The sequence below is a fragment of the Artemia sp. Qi Xiang Cuo genome, chromosome 3 (genome assembly GCF_049724085.1).
Source record: "Artemia sp. Qi Xiang Cuo chromosome 3, ASM4972408v1, whole genome shotgun sequence".
Lineage (NCBI taxonomy): Eukaryota > Metazoa > Arthropoda > Branchiopoda > Anostraca > Artemiidae > Artemia > Artemia sp. Qi Xiang Cuo.
In genome coordinates, this window is record NC_142796.1 from 78,532,726 (window position 1) to 78,550,987 (window position 18,262).

Here is an 18,262-nt window from a genome sequence, read left to right on the forward strand (position 1 = left end):
TATAATTGTTATTATAGTCGGCAATGGCATTTGGGTACGAATAAGAGTTGGCCACATGTTGCAGCTACACGTTCAGTACCCACAGATATTTTTCTGGGAGTATGGGGATAAATATATCATAGGCAGCACAATGGCGCTGCCAAAGTAAAGACATAAAATAAAATGTGTAATTTATATTTTATGTTTGTTATTTTTTCTTCAGACCTGGACGCTTCCTATAGAAGAAGCTGCCGTATAAACTGTGAAAGGGGCTGATTTGGCCTTATAAGTTATAGTGCCCTTTTTTAGCAGTGGATGGTGATTATAGGGCAACCAACCCTCCCCCCTGCCCCCAGGCCCGTCATTTGCCCACACACATCCAATCCAAATTTTGAGACAGCCCTTTTGTTCAGTGTAGTTGAAATGTTCAGTAAACATTTCTTTGAGGATAACATTCTTCCCCCCCCCCACAGATATTAGGGCAAGTGTTATAAATTATGTCCCGGATGCATATAAGGTTTTTATGGAAGATTCGGTTGCGTAAATTCGGACTGGGCTCATCGGATTGGAAATCAAAACTTTTAGTGCCCTTTTAAAGGATCAAAGTGAATGGAAAGCAATAAGTTCTTCTCCCTTACGTCCTTTTCTTAGCCCAAATGCACCCGATAGAAATTTTGAGATAGCCGTTCTGTTAAAAACAAAATCCAAAAATCACTTGACAAGGCCTCCGGGGTTGACACAACATCCCCCCCTGAGTCTGGGGACAAGGGTTGTAAGTTATGCCCCGGGGCATATACGGCTCTTATGGAACGGGTGGTCGTATAAAACTAAGATACGCCACATTTGATTGGAAGTCAGAAGTTCTAGTGCCCATTTTAAGAGTCAAAATGCTTGGATGGCAAGCAGGCCTCCTCCTAAGCCCATTCATTTTTCAAACACATAACTCCAAAATTTTTAGACAGCCTTTTTGTTCAGCATAATCAAGGGGTCCAATAACTGTGTCTCTAAGGATATATTGGGTGTTTCAACCCTACTTCCCATAGTTCTGCAATTGTCTCATTATGTTTTAAAACTAAATTTTGCTTTGAGAAGGCACTGTGCGTATGGTTTCCAATAAGCCACCTGAGGAATATCTGGAGAACGACTGGGGGTTTTAAGTTGAAACTTTCAGTGTTACTACTATTACTATTTCTACTCTTACAATTTAAAGAATCAAAAGAGTGTAAGTGTATCCAGGTTATCAAAGATAATATATATATATATATATATATATATATATATATATATATATATATATATATATATATATATATATATATATATATATATATATATATATATATATATATATATATATATATATATTATATATATATATATATATATATATATATATATATATATATATATATATATATATATATATATATATATATATCCAGCATACAAATTTTGTTTGTATGTTGGAGACAAACACATTTTGTTTGTATGTTTGTATGTTTCTCCATGGCACTTCGCACAGAGAGAGTTGTCGTAGAAACTGCAAAAGGGGCTCATTCAATTGGAAATTGAAAGTTCTAGAGCTCTTTCCAATAGTCAGAAGTGATTAGAGGGCAAACAGTCACTCCACGCCCATCATTTCCTCAAATACATCCAATCAAAATTTTTAGATATCCGTTTTCTTCAACGTTGTTGAAAGATCCAGTTATTATGTCTTTGAATATCACACCTCTGCCGCAGTCCTCAGGATAATTGTTAGTGCCCAGGAGGCATATAAGGTTGTTATGGAAATACTGGTAGGATAAACTTCAGAGAGGGCTCATTGGATTGAAAATCAGTAGTTCTAGTGCCCTTTTAAGAAACATAGGGATCGGAAGACAACTGGCCCCCCTCCCCTCTCGTTAGATATTAAATAAAAAAAACTATATTTTCTACTAAAAGTAAGGACCAACATTAAAACTTAAAATGAACAGAAATTATTTCGTATATGAGGGGGGCTATCCCCTACAGTATACAACACTTTACACTACTGTTCTACCCTTAAACACAATTCTTTAAAAGCATTTCGTGAAGCAATAAGACCATGTAGATAAAAACATAACCTTTTTTAAGGGTACTAATAAACTTTAAGATTAACAGCGGGGCATTAAGGAGGGTTCAGCCCCCCCCCTCATATAAGGAATAATTACTGTTCGTTTTAAGTTTTAATGTTGCTCCCTAATTTCAGTAGAAAAATTTGTTTTTTTCAGTTAATTAATTTTTAAACTTATTCTTGCACCCTGAACTCAAACGTACAAGAAATGATTCGTTTAGCTGATATTTTCTTCTAGGACACTCGAATCGTCAGCATAATCTAAGTCAGACACATGGGGATAGAATGCAATCCTGCTTAACTCCTGTTTCAGTACTAAAAGACGGTTTCGGGTCTCTGTGCTGTCATAAGCTTGGTCCTCTGTCCCTATCCCTGAAAGCAAAACCTTTGGGAGGTGACTTCGTGAAGTGATGAAAAATATGGGATTTATACGAGAATTGCCGGCAATTGTAGTAAAATCGTGAGAATGTTATAGTAGGGTAGTCCCCTTCTTTAATACATTTTGTTGCTCTTTTCTAAATAGTTTTTTCGGGGCGTTTTTGAGATTTGCGAATTTCTGACGTTTTCTGAAAAGATTAATAAGTTATTTCAGCATTATGACCATAAGGTGGGCTTAAACTAAAAAATTGTTTGCACAGATAAACTTTGAGTATTAGCCAGTATTGTATTACAGTAAAGCTCAACTAAAATATCAATTGTATCTTGAAAATTAGCGTTTATCTTGACACATCTCACATATATAAAGCTTGCATGTAAACACAATATGATGAAAATGGCATCTTATTTCAAATTGCACCACAAGTGTTATCTGGAAGCTTGATATGTCAAGCAGGTACACACGTAAATATTACCCTTGGGTTTGAAGTACCCCAAGGTCTAAATTTCAAGATTTTTACTATTTCCCCCACAATGCCTAATACGTATGTTCCCGAAATACAATGAACCGCTTTAGCTCGTTTTGCTCGTTATACCTCGTTTTGCTCGTTTATTTTGAGAGGGTATCACCCTCTGTACTTCCCATAGAGGTGGAAGGAGCGGGGTTTAAGTCCCCACAGTCGAAATTTGTAATATTTGGATATAAGCTATATGTGGACCTCAACCTCTGATTAAATTTTTGAAAACTCGTCCATTTCCTCAGAAAGATAATTATGGCCCTTGGTTCACTTTAATCAGAATTTTTCCTTTTTTATTCAGAATATTTATTTGTTGACCAAATGGTTATCATTTTTATTTTATATTTAGTAGTAATAGCAATTTATTATCCGATAATTATCAGACTGGCAATATCAGGTTAACCTGTGGTATTTGATCGTTGTTTGTTTCTTTGAAATTATTCCTGCATTAAAGAACAGAGCAACACTTGGCCTGGTTTGATAATTTGGATGTTTTTCCGAACTAATAACTTAACATGAGTGATTTAATTTAAATTTTTCTAAAATGTGATGTGAAGTTAAGCTTCATATTTCGTCTCTGTTCATTTTCCATCTTTTTGCCCTCTTCTTATTTCACTTTATTCGTTCCAGTGTACGACAATGGAGGTGCATTGCAAAAGTTCTAAATGTTTTACTACATCTCTTGTTAGAGCTGTTTTGATTCAAGGCACTCAAGCATCAAACTGAAGATTGCCTGTTCAAGATACTAAATAAGGGTATGGTCCAACAAAGTTTTTATGGAAGTTGACACTTTGAGAGACAAGAAGTTCCTTGATGTTCCCAATCTGCAGTTTAGTGATTGAGGAAGACCGAAGGAGTTGGTGATTTAAAAAAAAATAGCCTGAAGATTTTCAGCTGCACGAGGGTCAGCGGACTAAATTTAAATTTGAGATTGGTAATGAGCAAAAAAGTGTTTTTTAATTATTAAATTTATGCATTATTTTGTCATATAAACTTATGACATTTGTTGAGACGTTTGGGAAAACCGGTCGGTATGAGGGGATTGGTGTTTAAATGATTGATTCCAAATTTTGCCAAACAAGCACAGATAGCATGTACTTGCACACGCCAAGTCTCTATTCTTGACAAGTGTAATTCTTGACAAGTATCCTCCTCTTTCGTGTTAGTCTCAAACAAAGCATTACTTGTGTTGGATAAAAACTGATGATTCTGGATAAGAACCACCAAATCTTGAATTTTCACCAGTTAACAGTTGACCTGCTTTCCAATTTAAAAATGTTTGCTCGTTTTTTCTTGATGACCCATGAAAAACCGATCGGTAGTGTAGGGAAACTAGGAAAAAATCGGTACTGTGGTACTATGGAAAAATGTAAAGCCGAGCCAAGTGTAAAATCTAAAGCCAAGTGTAATTATTGACAAGTATCCTCCTCTTTCGTGTTAGTCTTAAACAAAGCATTACTTGTGTTGGATAAAAACTGATGATTCTGGATAAGAACCACCAAATCTCGAATTTTCACCAGTTAACAGTTGACCTGCTTTCCAATTTAAATATTTCCTCGTTTTTTCTTGATGACACATGAAAAACCGATCGGTAGTGTAGGGAAACTAGGAAAAAAATCGGTACTGTGGTACTATGGAAAAATGTAAAGCCGAGCCAAGTGTAAAATCTAAAGCCAAGTGTAATTATTGACAAGTATCCTCCTCTTTCGTCTCAGTTTCAAACAAAGCATTACTTGTGTTGGATAAAAACTGACGATTCTGGATAAGAACCACCAAATCTCGAATTTTCGCCAGTTAATAGTTGACCTGCTTTCTAATATAAAAATATTCACTCGTTTTTGCTTGATGACAAATGAAAAACCGATCGGTAGTGTAGGGAAACTAGGAAAAAATCGGTACTGTGGTACTATGGAAAAATGTAAAGCCGAGCCAAGTGTAAAATCTAAAGCCAAGTGTAATTATTGACAAGTATCCTCCTGTTTCGTGTTAGTCTCAAACAAATCATTACTTGTGTTGGATAAAAACTGATGATTCTGGATAAGAACCACCAAATCTTGAATTTTCACCAGTTAACAGTTGACCTGCTTTCCAATTTAAAAATGTTTGCTCGTTTTTTCTTGATGACCCATGAAAAACCGATCGGTAGTGTAGGGAAACTAGGAAAAAATCGGTACTGTGGTACTATGGAAAAATGTAAAGCCGAGCCAAGTGTAAAATCTAAGGCCAAGTGTAATTATTGACAAGTATCCTCCTCTTTCGTGTTAGTCTTAAACAAAGCATTACTTGTGTTGGATAAAAACTGATGATTCTGGATAAGAACCACCAAATCTCGAATTTTCGCCAGTTCATAGTTGACCTGCTTTCTAATATAAAAAGATTCGCTCGTTTTTGCTTAATGACAAATGAAAAACCGATCGGTAGTGTAGGGAAACTAAGAAAAAATCGGTACTGTGGTACTATGGAAAAATGTAAAGCCGAGCCAAGTGTAAAATCTAAGGCCAAGTGTAATTATTGACAAGTATCCTCCTCTTTCGTGTTAGTCTTAAACAAAGCATTACTTGTGTTGGATAAAAACTGATGATTCTGGATAAGAACCACCAAATCTCGAATTTTCGCCAGTTCATAGTTGACCTGCTTTCTAATATAAAAAGATTCGCTCGTTTTTCCTTAATGACAAATGAAAAACCGATCGGTAGTGTAGGGAAACTAAGAAAAAATCGGTACTGTGGTACTATGGAAAAATGTAAAGCAGAGCCAAGTGTAAAATCTAAAGCCAAGTGTAATTATTGACAAGTATCCTCCTCTTTCGTGTTAGTCTTAAACAAAGCATTACTTTTGTTGGATAAAAACTGATGATTCTGGATAAGAACCACCAAATCTCGAATTTTTGCCAGTTAATAGTTGACCTGCTTTCTAATATAAAAATATTCGCTCGTTTTTGCTTGATGACACATGAAAAACCAATCGGTAGTGTAGGAAAACTAGGAAAAAATCGGTACTGTGGTACTATGGAAAAATGTAAAGCCGAGCATAGTGTAAAATCTAAAGCCAAGAGTAATTCTTGACAAGTATCCTCCTCTTTCGTGTTAGTCTCAAACAAAGCATTGGATAAAAACTGATTATTCTGGATAAGAACCAGCAAATCTTGAATTTCCCCAGTTAACAGTTAAACTGCTTTCTAATTTAAAATGTTCGCTCGTTTTTGCTTGACGACACATGAAAAACCGATCGGTAGTGTAGGGAAACTAGGAAAAAATCGGTACTGTGGTACTATGGATAAATGTAAAGCCGAGCCAAGTTTAAAATCTAAAGCCAAGTTTAATTATTGATAAGTATCCTCCTCTTTCGTGTTAGTCTTAAACAAAACATTACTTGTGTTGGATAAAAACTGATGATTCTGGATAAGAACCACCAAATCTCGAATTTTAGCCAGTTAATAGTTGACCTGCTTTCCAATTTAAAATGTTCGTTCGTTTTTGCTTGACGACACATAAAAAACCGATCGGTAGAGTAGGGAAACTAGGAAAAAATCGGTACTGTGGTAATATGGAAAAATGTAAAGCCGAGCCAAGTGTAAAATCTAAAGCCAAGTGTAATTATTGATAAGTATCCTCCTCTTTCGTGTTAGTCTCAAACAAAGCATTACTTGTGCTGGATAAAAACTGATGATTCTGGATAAGAACCACCAGATCTCGAATTTTCGCCAGTTAATAGTTGACCTGCTTTCCAATTTAAAATGTTCGCTCGTTTTTGCTTGACGAGACATAAAAAACCGATCGGTAGTGTAGGGAAACTAGGAAAAAATTGGTACTGTGGTACTATGGAAAAATGTAAAGCCGAGCCAAGTGTAAAATCTAAAGCCAAGTGTAATTATTGATAAGTATCCTCCTCTTTCGCGTTAGTCTCAAACAAAACATTACTTGTGCTGGATAAAAACTGATGATTCTGGATAAGAACCACCAGATCTCGAATTTTCGCCAGTTAATAGTTGACATGCTTTCCAATTTAAAATGTTCGCTCGTTTTTGCTTGACGACACATGACAATCCGATCGGTTGTGTAGGGAAACTAGGAAAAAATCGGTACTGTGGTACTATGGAAAAATGTAAAGCCGAGCACAGTGTAAAATCTAAAGCTAATTGTAATTCTTGACAAGTATCCTCCTCTTTCGCGTTAGTCTCAAACAAAGCATTACTTGTGTTGGATAAAAACTAATGATTCTGGATAAGAACCAGCAAATGTTGAATTTTCCCCAGTTAACAGTTGACCTGTTTTCCAATTTAAAACATTCGCTCGTTTTTGCTTGACGACACATGAAAATCCGATCGGTTGTGTAGGGAAACTAGGAAAAATTGGTACTGTGGTACTATGGAAAAATGTAAAGCCGAGCACAGTGTAAAATCTAAAGCCAATTGTAATTCTTGACAAGTATCCTCCTCTTTCGCGTTAGTCTCAAACAAAGCATTACTTGTGTTGGATAAAAACTAATGATTCTGGATAAGAACCAGCAAATCTTGAATTTTCGCCAGTTAATAGTTGACCTGCTTTCCAATTTAAAATTTTCGTTCGTTTTTGCTTGACGACACATAAAAAACCGATCGGTAGTGTAGGGAAACTATGTAAAAATTGGTACTGTGGTACTATGGAAAAATGTAAAGCCGAGCCAAGTGTAAAATCTAAAGCCAAGTGTAATTCTTGACAAGTATTCTCCTCTTTCGCGTTAGTCTCAAACAAAGCATTACTTGTGTTGGATAAAAACTAATGATTCTGGATAAGAACCAGCAAATCTTGAATTTTCCCCAGTTAACAGTTGACCTGTTTTCCAATTTAAAATGTTCGCTCGTTTTTGCTTGACGACACATAAAAAACCGATCGGTAGTGTAGGGAAACTAGGAAAAAATCGGTACTGTGGTACTATGGAAAAATGTAAAGCCGAGCCAAGTGTAAAATCTAAAGCCAAGTGTAATTATTGACAAGTATCCTCCTCTTTCGTGTTAGTCTTAAACAAAGCATTACTTGTGTTGGATAAAAACTGATGATTCTGGATAAGAACAACCAAATCTTGAATTTTCCCCAGTTAACAGTTGACCTGTTTTCCAATTTAAAATATTCGCTCGTTTTTGCTTGACGACACATGAAAATCTGATCGGTTGTGTAGGGAAACTAGGAAAAAATTGGTACTGTGGTACTATGGAAAAATGTAAAGCCGAGCACAGTGTAAAATCTAAAGCCAATTGTAATTCTTGACAAGTATCCTCCTCTTTCGCGTTAGTCTCAAACAAAGCATTACTTGTGTTGGATAAAACTAATGATTCTGGATAAGAACCAGCAAATCTTGAATTTTCACCAGTTAACAGTTGACCTGTTTTCCAATTTAAAATATTCGCTCGTTTTTGCTTGACGACACATGAAAATCCGATCGGTAGTGTAGGGAAACTAGGAAAAATTGGTACTGTGGTACTAAGGAAAAATGTAAAGCCGAGCACAGTGTAAAATCTAAAGCCAATTGTAATTCTTGACAAGTATCCTCCTCTTTCGCGTTAGTCTCAAACAAAGCCTTACTTGTGTTGGATAAAAACTAATGATTCTGGATAAGAACCAGCAAATCTTGAATTTTCCCCAGTTAACAGTTGACCTGTTTTCCAATTTAAAATATTGGCTCGTTTTTGCTTGACGACACATGAAAATCCGATCGGTTGTGTAGGGAAACTAGGAAAAAATTGGTACTGTGGTACTATGGAAAAATGTAAAGCTGAACATAATGTAAAATCTAAAGCCAAGTGTAATTCTTGACAAGTATCCTCCTCTTTCGTGTTAGTCTCAAACAAAGCATTACTTGTGTTGGATAAAAACAGATGATTCTGAATAAGAACCACCAAATCTCGAATTTTCACCAGTTAATAGTTGACCTGCTTTCCAATTTAAAAATGTTCACTCGTTTTTGCTTGATGACAAATGAAAAACCGATCGGTAGTGTAGGGAAACTAGGAAAAAATTGGTACTGTGGTACTATGGAAAAATGTAAAGCCGAGCCAAGTGTAAAATCTAAAGCCAAGTGTAATTATTGATAAGTATCCTCCTCTTTCGTGTTAGTCTCAAACAAAACATTACTTGTGATGGATAAAAACTGATGATTCTGGATAAGAACCACCAGATCTCGAATTTTCGCCAGTTAATAGTTGACATGCTTTCCAATTTAAAATGTTCGCTCGTTTTTGCTTGACGACACATGACAATCCGATCGGTTGTGTAGGGAAACTAGGAAAAAATCGGTACTGTGGTACTATGGAAAAATGTAAAGCCGAGCACAGTGTAAAATCTAAAGCCAATTGTAATTCTTGACAAGTATCCTCCTCTTTCGCGTTAGTCTCAAACAAAGCATTACTTGTGTTGGATAAAAACTAATGATTCTGGATAAGAACCAGCAAATCTTGAATTTTCCCAGTTAACAGTTGACCTGTTTTCCAATTTAAAACATTCGCTCGTTTTTGCTTGACGACACATGAAAATCCGATCGGTTGTGTAGGGAAACTAGGAAAAATTGGTACTGTGGTACTATGGAAAAATGTAAAGCCAAGCACAGTGTAAAATCTAAAGCCAATTGTAATTCTTGACAAGTATCCTCCTCTTTCGCGTTAGTCTTAAACAAAGCATTACTTGTGTTGGATAAAAACTAATGATTCTGGATAAGAACCAGCAAATCTTGAATTTTCCCCAGTTAACAGTTGACCTGTTTTCCAATTTAAAATGTTCGCTCGTTTTTGCTTGACGACACATAAAAAACCGATCGGTAGTGTAGGGAAACTAGGAAAAAATCGGTACTCTGGTACTATGGAAAAATGTAAAGCAGAGACAAGTGTAAAATCTAAAGCCAAGTGTAATTATTGACAAGTATCCTCCTCTTTCGTGTTAGTCTTAAACAAAGCATTACTTGTGTTGGATAAAAACTAATGATTCTGGATAAGAACCAGCAAATCTTGAATTTTCCCCAGTTAACAGTTGACCTGTTTTCCAATTTAAAATGTTCGCTCGTTTTTGCTTGACGACACATAAAAAACCGATCGGTAGTGTAGGGAAACTAAGAAAAAATCGGTACTGTGGTACTATGGAAAAATGTAAAGCCGAGCCAAGTGTAAAATCTAAAGCCAAGTGTAATTATTGACAAGTATCCTCCTCTTTCGTGTTAGTCTTAAACAAAGCATTACTTGTGTTGGATAAAAACTGATGATTCTGGATAAGAACCAGCAAATCTTGAATTTTCCCCAGTTAACAGTTGACCTGTTTTCCAATTTAAAATGTTCGCTCGTTTTTTCTTGACGACACATGAAAATCCGATCGGTTGTGTAGGGAAACTAGGAAAAAATTGGTACTGTGGTACTATGGAAAAATGTAAAGCCGAGCACAGTGTAAAATCTAAAGCCAAGTGTAATTCTTGACAAGTATCCTCCTCTTTCGCGTTAGTCTCAAACAAAGCATTACTTGTGTTGGATAAAAACTAATGATTCTGGATAAGAACCAGCAAATCTTGAATTTTCACCAGTTAACAGTTGACCTGTTTTCCAATTTAAAATATTCGCTCGTTTTTGCTTGACGACACATGAAAATCCGATCGGTAGTGTAGGGAAACTAGGAAAAAATTGGTACTGTGGTACTATGGAAAAATGTAAAGCCGAGCAAAGTGTAAAATCTAAAGCCAAGTGTAATTCTTGACAAGTATTCTCCTCTTTCGCGTTAGTCTTAAACAAAGCATTACTTGTGTTGGATAAAAACTAATGATTCTGGATAAGAACCAGCAAATCTTGAATTTTCCCCAGTTAACAGTTGACCTGTTTTCCAATTTAAAATATTCGCTCGTTTTTGCTTGACGACACATGAAAATCCGATCGGTTGTGTAGGGAAACTAGGAAAAAATTGGTACTGTGGTACTATGGAAAAATGTAAAGCCAAGCACAGTGTAAAATCTAAAGCCAATTGTAATTCTTGACAAGTATCCTCCTCTTTCGCGTTAGTCTCAAACAAAGCCTTACTTGTGTTGGATAAAAACTAATGATTCTGGATAAGAACCAGCAAATCTTGAATTTTCCCCAGTTAACAGTTGACCTGTTTTCCAATTTAAAATATTGGCTCGTTTTTGCTTGACGACATATGAAAAATCCGATCGGTTGTGTAGGGAAACTAGGAAAAAATTGGTACTGTGGTACTATGGAAAAATGTAAAGCTGAACATAATGTAAAATCTAAACCCAAGTGTAATTCTTGACAAGTATCCTCCTCTTTCGTGTTAGTCTTAAACAAAGCATTACTTGTGTTGGATAAAAACTGATGATTCTGGATAAGAACCACCAAATCTCGAATTTTCGCCAGTTAATAGTTGACCTGCTTTCTAATATAAAAATATTCACTCGTTTTTGCTTGATGACACATGAAAAACCGATCGGTAGTGTAGGGAAACTAGGAAAAAATCGGTACTGTGGTACTATGGAAAAATGTAAAGCAGAGCCAAGTGTAAAATCTAAAGCCAAGTGTAATTCTTGACAAGTATTCTCCTCTTTCGCGTTAGTCTCAAACAAAGCATTACTTGTGTTGGATAAAAACTAATGATTCTGGATAAGAACCAGCAAATCTTGAATTTTCCCCAGTTAACAGTTGACCTGTTTTCCAATTTAAAATATTCGCTCGTTTTTGCTTGATGACACATGAAAATCCGATCGGTTGTGTAGGGAAACTAGGAAAAAATTGGTACTGTGGTACTATGGAAAAATGTAAAGCCGAGCACAGTGTAAAATCTAAAGCCAATTGTAATTCTTGACAAGTATCCTCCTCTTTCGCGTTAGTCTCAAACAAAGCCTTACTTGTGTTGGATAAAAACTAATGATTCTGGATAAGAACCAGCAAATCTTGAATTTTCCCCAGTTAACAGTTGACCTGTTTTCCAATTTAAAATGTTCGCTCGTTTTTGCTTGACGACACAGGAAAATCTGATCGGTTGTGTATGGAAACTTGGAAAAAATTGGTACTGTGGTACTATGGAAAAATGTAAAGCTGAACATAATGTAAAATCTAAACCCAAGTGTAATTCTTGACAAGTATCCTCCTCTTTCGTGTTAGTCTTAAACAAAGCATTACTTGTGTTGGATAAAAACTGATGATTCTGGATAAGAACCACCAAATCTCGAATTTTCACCAGTTAATAGTTGACCTGCTTTCTAATATAAAAATATTCGCTCGTTTTTGCTTGATGACAAATGAAAAACCGATCGGTAGTGTAGGGAAACTAGGAAAAAATCGGTACTGTGGTACTATGGAAAAATGTAAAGCCGAGCCAAGTGTAAAATCTAAAGCCAAGTGTAATTCTTGACAAGTATTCTCCTCTTTCGCGTTAGTCTCAAACAAAGCATTACTTGTGTTGGATAAAAACTAATGATTCTGGATAAGAACCAGCAAATCTTGAATTTTCACCAGTTAACAGTTGACCTGTTTTCCAATTTAAAATATTCGCTCGTTTTTGCTTGACGACACATGAAAATCCGATCGGTAGTGTAGGGAAACTAGGAAAAAATTGGTACTGTGGTACTAAGGAAAAATGTAAAGCCGAGCACAGTGTAAAATCTAAAGCCAATTGTAATTCTTGACAAGTATCCTCCTCTTTCGCGTTAGTCTCAAACAAAGCCTTACTTGTGTTGGATAAAAACTAATGATTCTGGATAAGAACCAGCAAATCTTGAATTTTCCCCAGTTAACAGTTGACCTGTTTTCCAATTTAAAATATTGGCTCGTTTTTGCTTGACGACACATGAAAATCCGATCGGTTGTGTAGGGAAACTAGGAAAAAATTGGTACTGTGGTACTATGGAAAAATGTAAAGCTGAACATAATGTAAAATCTAAAGCCAAGTGTAATTATTGACAAGTATCCTCCTCTTTCGTGTTAGTCTTAAACAAAGCATTACTTGTGTTGGATAAAAACTGATGATTCTGGATAAGAACCACCAAATCTCGAATTTTCGCCAGTTAATAGTTGACCTGCTTTCTAATATAAAAATATTCGCTCGTTTTTGCTTGATGACACATGAAAAACCGATCGGTAGTGTAGGGAAACTAGGTAAAAATCGGTACTGTGGTACTATGGAAAAATGTAAAGCAGAGACAAGTGTAAAATCTAAAGCCAATTGTAATTCTTGACAAGTATTCTCCTCTTTCGTGTTAGTCTTAAACAAAGCATTACTTGTGCTGAATAAAAACTGATGATTCTGGATAAGAACCACCAGATCTCGAATTTTCGCCAGTTAATAGTTGACATGCTTTCCAATTTAAAATGTTCGCTCGTTTTTTCTTGACGACACATGACAATCCGATCGGTTGTGTAGGGAAACTAGGAAAAAATAGGTACTGTGGTACTATGGAAAAATGTAAAGCCGAGCACAGTGTAAAATCTAAAGCAAATTGTAATTCTTGACAAGTATCCTCCTCTTTCGCGTTAGTCTCAAACAAAGCATTACTTGTGTTGGATAAAAACTAATGATTCTGGATAAGAACCAGCAAATCTAGAATTTTCCCCAGTTAACAGTTGACCTGTTTTCCAATTTAAAACATTCGCTCGTTTTTGCTTGACGACACATGAAAATCCGATCGGTTGTGTAGGGAAACTAGGAAAAAATTGGTACTGTGGTACTATGGAAAAATGTAAAGCCGAGCACAGTGTAAAATCTAAAGCCAATTGTAATTATTGATAAGTATCCTCCTCTTTCGCGTTAGTCTCAAACAAAGCATTACTTGTGTTGGATAAAAACTAATGATTCTGGATAAGAACCAGCAAATCTTGAATTTTCCCCAGTTAACAGTTGACCTGTTTTCCAATTTAAAATGTTCGCTCGTTTTTGCTTGACGACACATAAAAAACCGATCGGTAGTGTAGGGAAACTAGGAAAAAATCGGTACTGTGGTACTATGGAAAAATGTAAAGCAGAGACAAGTGTAAAATCTAAAGCCAAGTGTAATTATTGACAAGTATCCTCCTCTTTTGTGTTAGTCTTAAACAAAGCATTACTTGTGTTGGATAAAAACTAATGATTCTGGATAAGAACCAGCAAATCTTGAATTTTCCCCAGTTAACAGTTGACCTGTTTTCCAATTTAAAATGTTCGCTCGTTTTTGCTTGACGACACATAAAAAACCGATCGGTAGTGTAGGGAAACTAGGAAAAAATCGGTACTGTGGTACTATGGAAAAATGTAAAGCAGAGACAAGTGTAAAATCTAAAGCCAAGTGTAATTATTGACAAGTATCCTCCTCTTTTGTGTTAGTCTTAAACAAAGCATTACTTGTGTTGGATAAAAACTAATGATTCTGGATAAGAACCAGCAAATCTTGAATTTTCCCCAGTTAACAGTTGACCTGTTTTCCAATTTAAAATATTCGCTCGTTTTTGCTTGACGACACATGAAAATCCGATCGGTTGTGTAGGGAAACTAGGAAAAAATTGGTACTGTGGTACTATGGAAAAATGTAAAGCCAAGCACAGTGTAAAATCTAAAGCCAATTGTAATTCTTGACAAGTATCCTCCTCTTTCGCGTTAGTCTTAAACAAAGCATTACTTGTGTTGGATAAAAACTAATGATTCTGGATAAGAACCAGCAAATCTTGAATTTTCCCCAGTTAACAGTTGACCTGTTTTCCAATTTAAAATGTTCGCTCGTTTTTGCTTGACGACACAGGAAAATCTGATCGGTTGTGTAGGGAAACTTGGAAAAAATTGGTACTGTGGTACTATGGAAAAATGTAAAGCCGAGCACAGTGTAAAATCTAAAGCCAATTGTAATTCTTGACAAGTATCCTCCTCTTTCGCGTTAGTCTCAAACAAAGCCTTACTTGTGTTGGATAAAAACTAATGATTCTGGATAAGAACCAGCAAATCTTGAATTTTCCCCAGTTAACAGTTGACCTGTTTTCCAATTTAAAATATTGGCTCGTTTTTGCTTGACGACACATGAAAATCCGATCGGTTGTGTAGGGAAACTAGGAAAAAATTGGTACTGTGGTACTATGGAAAAATGTAAAGCTGAACATAATGTAAAATCTAAAGCCAAGTGTAATTCTTGACAAGTATCCTCCTCTTTCGTGTTAGTCTCAAACAAAGCATTACTTGTGTTGGATAAAAACAGATGATTCTGAATAAGAACCACCAAATCTCGAATTTTCACCAGTTAATAGTTGACCTGCTTTCCAATTTAAAAATGTTCACTCGTTTTTGCTTGATGACAAATGAAAAACCGATCGGTTGTGTAGGGAAACTAGGAAAAAATCGGTACTGTGGTACTATGGAAAAATGTAAAGCCGAGCCAAGTGTAAAATCTAAAGCCAAGTGTAATTATTGATAAGTATTCTCCTCTTTCGCGTTAGTCTCAAACAAAGCATTACTTGTGTTGGATAAAAACTAATGATTCTGGATAAGAACCAGCAAATCTTGAATTTTCCCCAGTTAACAGTTGACCTGTTTTCCAATTTAAAATATTCGCTCGTTTTTGCTTGATGACACATGAAAATCCGATCGGTTGTGTAGGGAAACTAGGAAAAAATTGGTACTGTGGTACTATGGAAAAATATAAAGCCGAGCACAGTGTAAAATCTAAAGCCAATTGTAATTCTTGACAAGTATCCTCCTCTTTCGCGTTAGTCTCAAACAAAGCCTTACTTGTGTTGGATAAAAACTAATGATTCTGGATAAGAACCAGCAAATCTTGAATTTTCCCCAGTTAACAGTTGACCTGTTTTCCAATTTAAAATATTGGCTCGTTTTTGCTTGACGACACATGAAAATCCGATCGGTTGTGTAGGGAAACTAGGAAAAAATTGGTACTGTGGTACTATGGAAAAATGTAAAGCTGAACATAATGTAAAATCTAAAGCCAAGTGTAATTCTTGACAAGTATCCTCCTCTTTCGCGTTAGTCTCAAACAAAGCCTTACTTGTGTTGGATAAAAACTGATGATTCTGGATAAGAACCACCAAATCTCAAATTATCGCTAGTTAATAGTTGACCTGCTTTCCAATTTAAAAATGTTCGCTCGTTTTTGCTTGATGACAAATGAAAAACCGATCGGTAGTGTAGGGAAACTAGGAAAAAATCGGTACTGTGGTACTATGGAAAAATGTAAAGCCGAGCCAAGTGTAAAATCTAAAGCCAAGTGTAATTATTGACAAGTATCCTCCTCTTTCGTGTTAGACTCAAACAAAGCATTACTTGTGTTGGATAAAAACTGATGATTCTGGATAAGCACCACCAGATCTTGAATTTTCTCCAGTTAACAGTTGACCTGCTTTCCAATTTAAAAATGTTTGCTCGTTTTTCCTTGATGACACATGAAAAACCGATTGGTAGTGTAGAGAAACTAGGAAAAAATCGGTACTCTGGTACTATGGAAAAATGTAAAGCCGAGCATAATGTAAAATCTAAAGCCTAGTGTAATTATTGACAAGTATCCTCCTCTTTCGTGTTAGACTCAACAAAGCATTACTTGTGATGGATAAAAACTGATGATTCTGGATAAGAACCAGCAAATCATGAATTTTACCGAGTTAACAGTTGACCTGCTTTCCAATTTAAAATGTTCGCTCGTTTTTGCTTGACGACACATGAAAAACCGATGGGTAGTGTAGGGAAACTAGGAAAAAATCGGTACTGTGGTTGTGGTACTATGGAAAAAAGTAAAGCCGAGCATAGTGTAAAATCTAAAGCCAGGTGTAATTCTTGACAAGTATCTTCCTCTTTCGTGTTAGCCTCAAACAAAGCATTACTTGTGTTGGATAAAAAGTGATGATTCTGAATAAGAACCACCAAATCTCAAATTTTCGCCAGTTAATAGTTGAACTGCTTTCCAATTTAAAAATGTTTGCTCGTTTTTGCTTGATGACACATGAAAAACCGATCGGTAGTGTAGGAAAACTAGGAAAAAATCGGTACTGTTGTACTATGGAAAAATGTAAAGCCGAGCATAGTGTAAAATCTAAAGCCAAGTGTAATTCTTGACAAGTATCCTCTTCTTTCGTGTTTGATAAAAAATCTTGTGTTGGATAAAAACTGATGATTCTTTATAAGAACCACCAAATCTCGAATTTTAGCCAGTTAATAGTTTACCTGCTTTCCAATTTAAAATGTTCGTTCGTTTTTGCTTGACGACACATAAAAAACCGATCGGTAGTGTAGGGAAACTAGGAAAAAATCGGTACTGTGGTACTATGGAAAAATGTAAAGCCGAGCATAGTGTAAAACTAAAGCCAAGTGTAATTATTGACAAGTATCCTCCTCTTTCGTTTTAGTCTCAAACAAAGCATTATTTGTGCTGGATAAAAACTGATGATTCTGGATAAGAACCCCCAGATCTCGAATTTTCGCCAGTTAATAGTTGACTTGCTTTCCAATTTAAAATGTTCGCTCGTTTTTGCTTGACGACACATGAAAAACCGATCGGTAGTGTAGGAAAACTAGGAAAAAATCAGTACTTTGGTACTATGGAAAAATGTAAAGCCGAGCATAGTATAATATCTAAAGCCAAGTGTAATTCTTGACAAGTATCCTCCTCTTTCGTATTTGTCTCAAACAAAGCATTACTTGTGTTGGATAAAAACTGATGAATCTGGATAAGAACCAGCAAATCTTGAATTTTCCCCAGTTAACAGTTGACCTGCTTTCCATTTTAAAATGTTCGCTCGTTTTTGCTTGACGACACATGAAAAACCGATCGGTAGTGTAGGGAAACTAGGAAAAAATCGGTACTGTGGTACTATGGAAAAATGTAAAGCCGAGCCAAGTTTAATTATTGACAAGTATCCTCCTCTTTCGTGTTAGTCTCAAACAAAGCATTACTTGTGCTGGATAAAAACTGATGATTCTGGATAAGAGCCCCCAGATCTCGAATTTCGCCAGTTAATAGTTGACCTGCTTTCCAATTTAAAATGTTCGCTCGTTTTGCTTAACGACACATGAAAAACCGATCGGTAGTGTAGGGAAACTAGGAAAAAATCGGTACTTTGGTACTATGGAAAAATGTAAAGCCGAGCATAGTGTAAAATCTAAAGCCAAGTGTAATTCTTGGCAAGTATCCTCCTCGTTCGTGTTAGTCTCAAACAAAGCATTATTTGTGTTGGATAAAAAGTGATGGTTCTGGATAAGAACCTGCAAATCTTGAATTTTCCCCTGTTAATAGTTGACCTGCATTCCAATGTAAAATGATCGCTCGTTTTTGCTTGACGACACATGAAAAACCGATCAATAGTGTAGGGAAACTAGGAAAAAATCGGTAC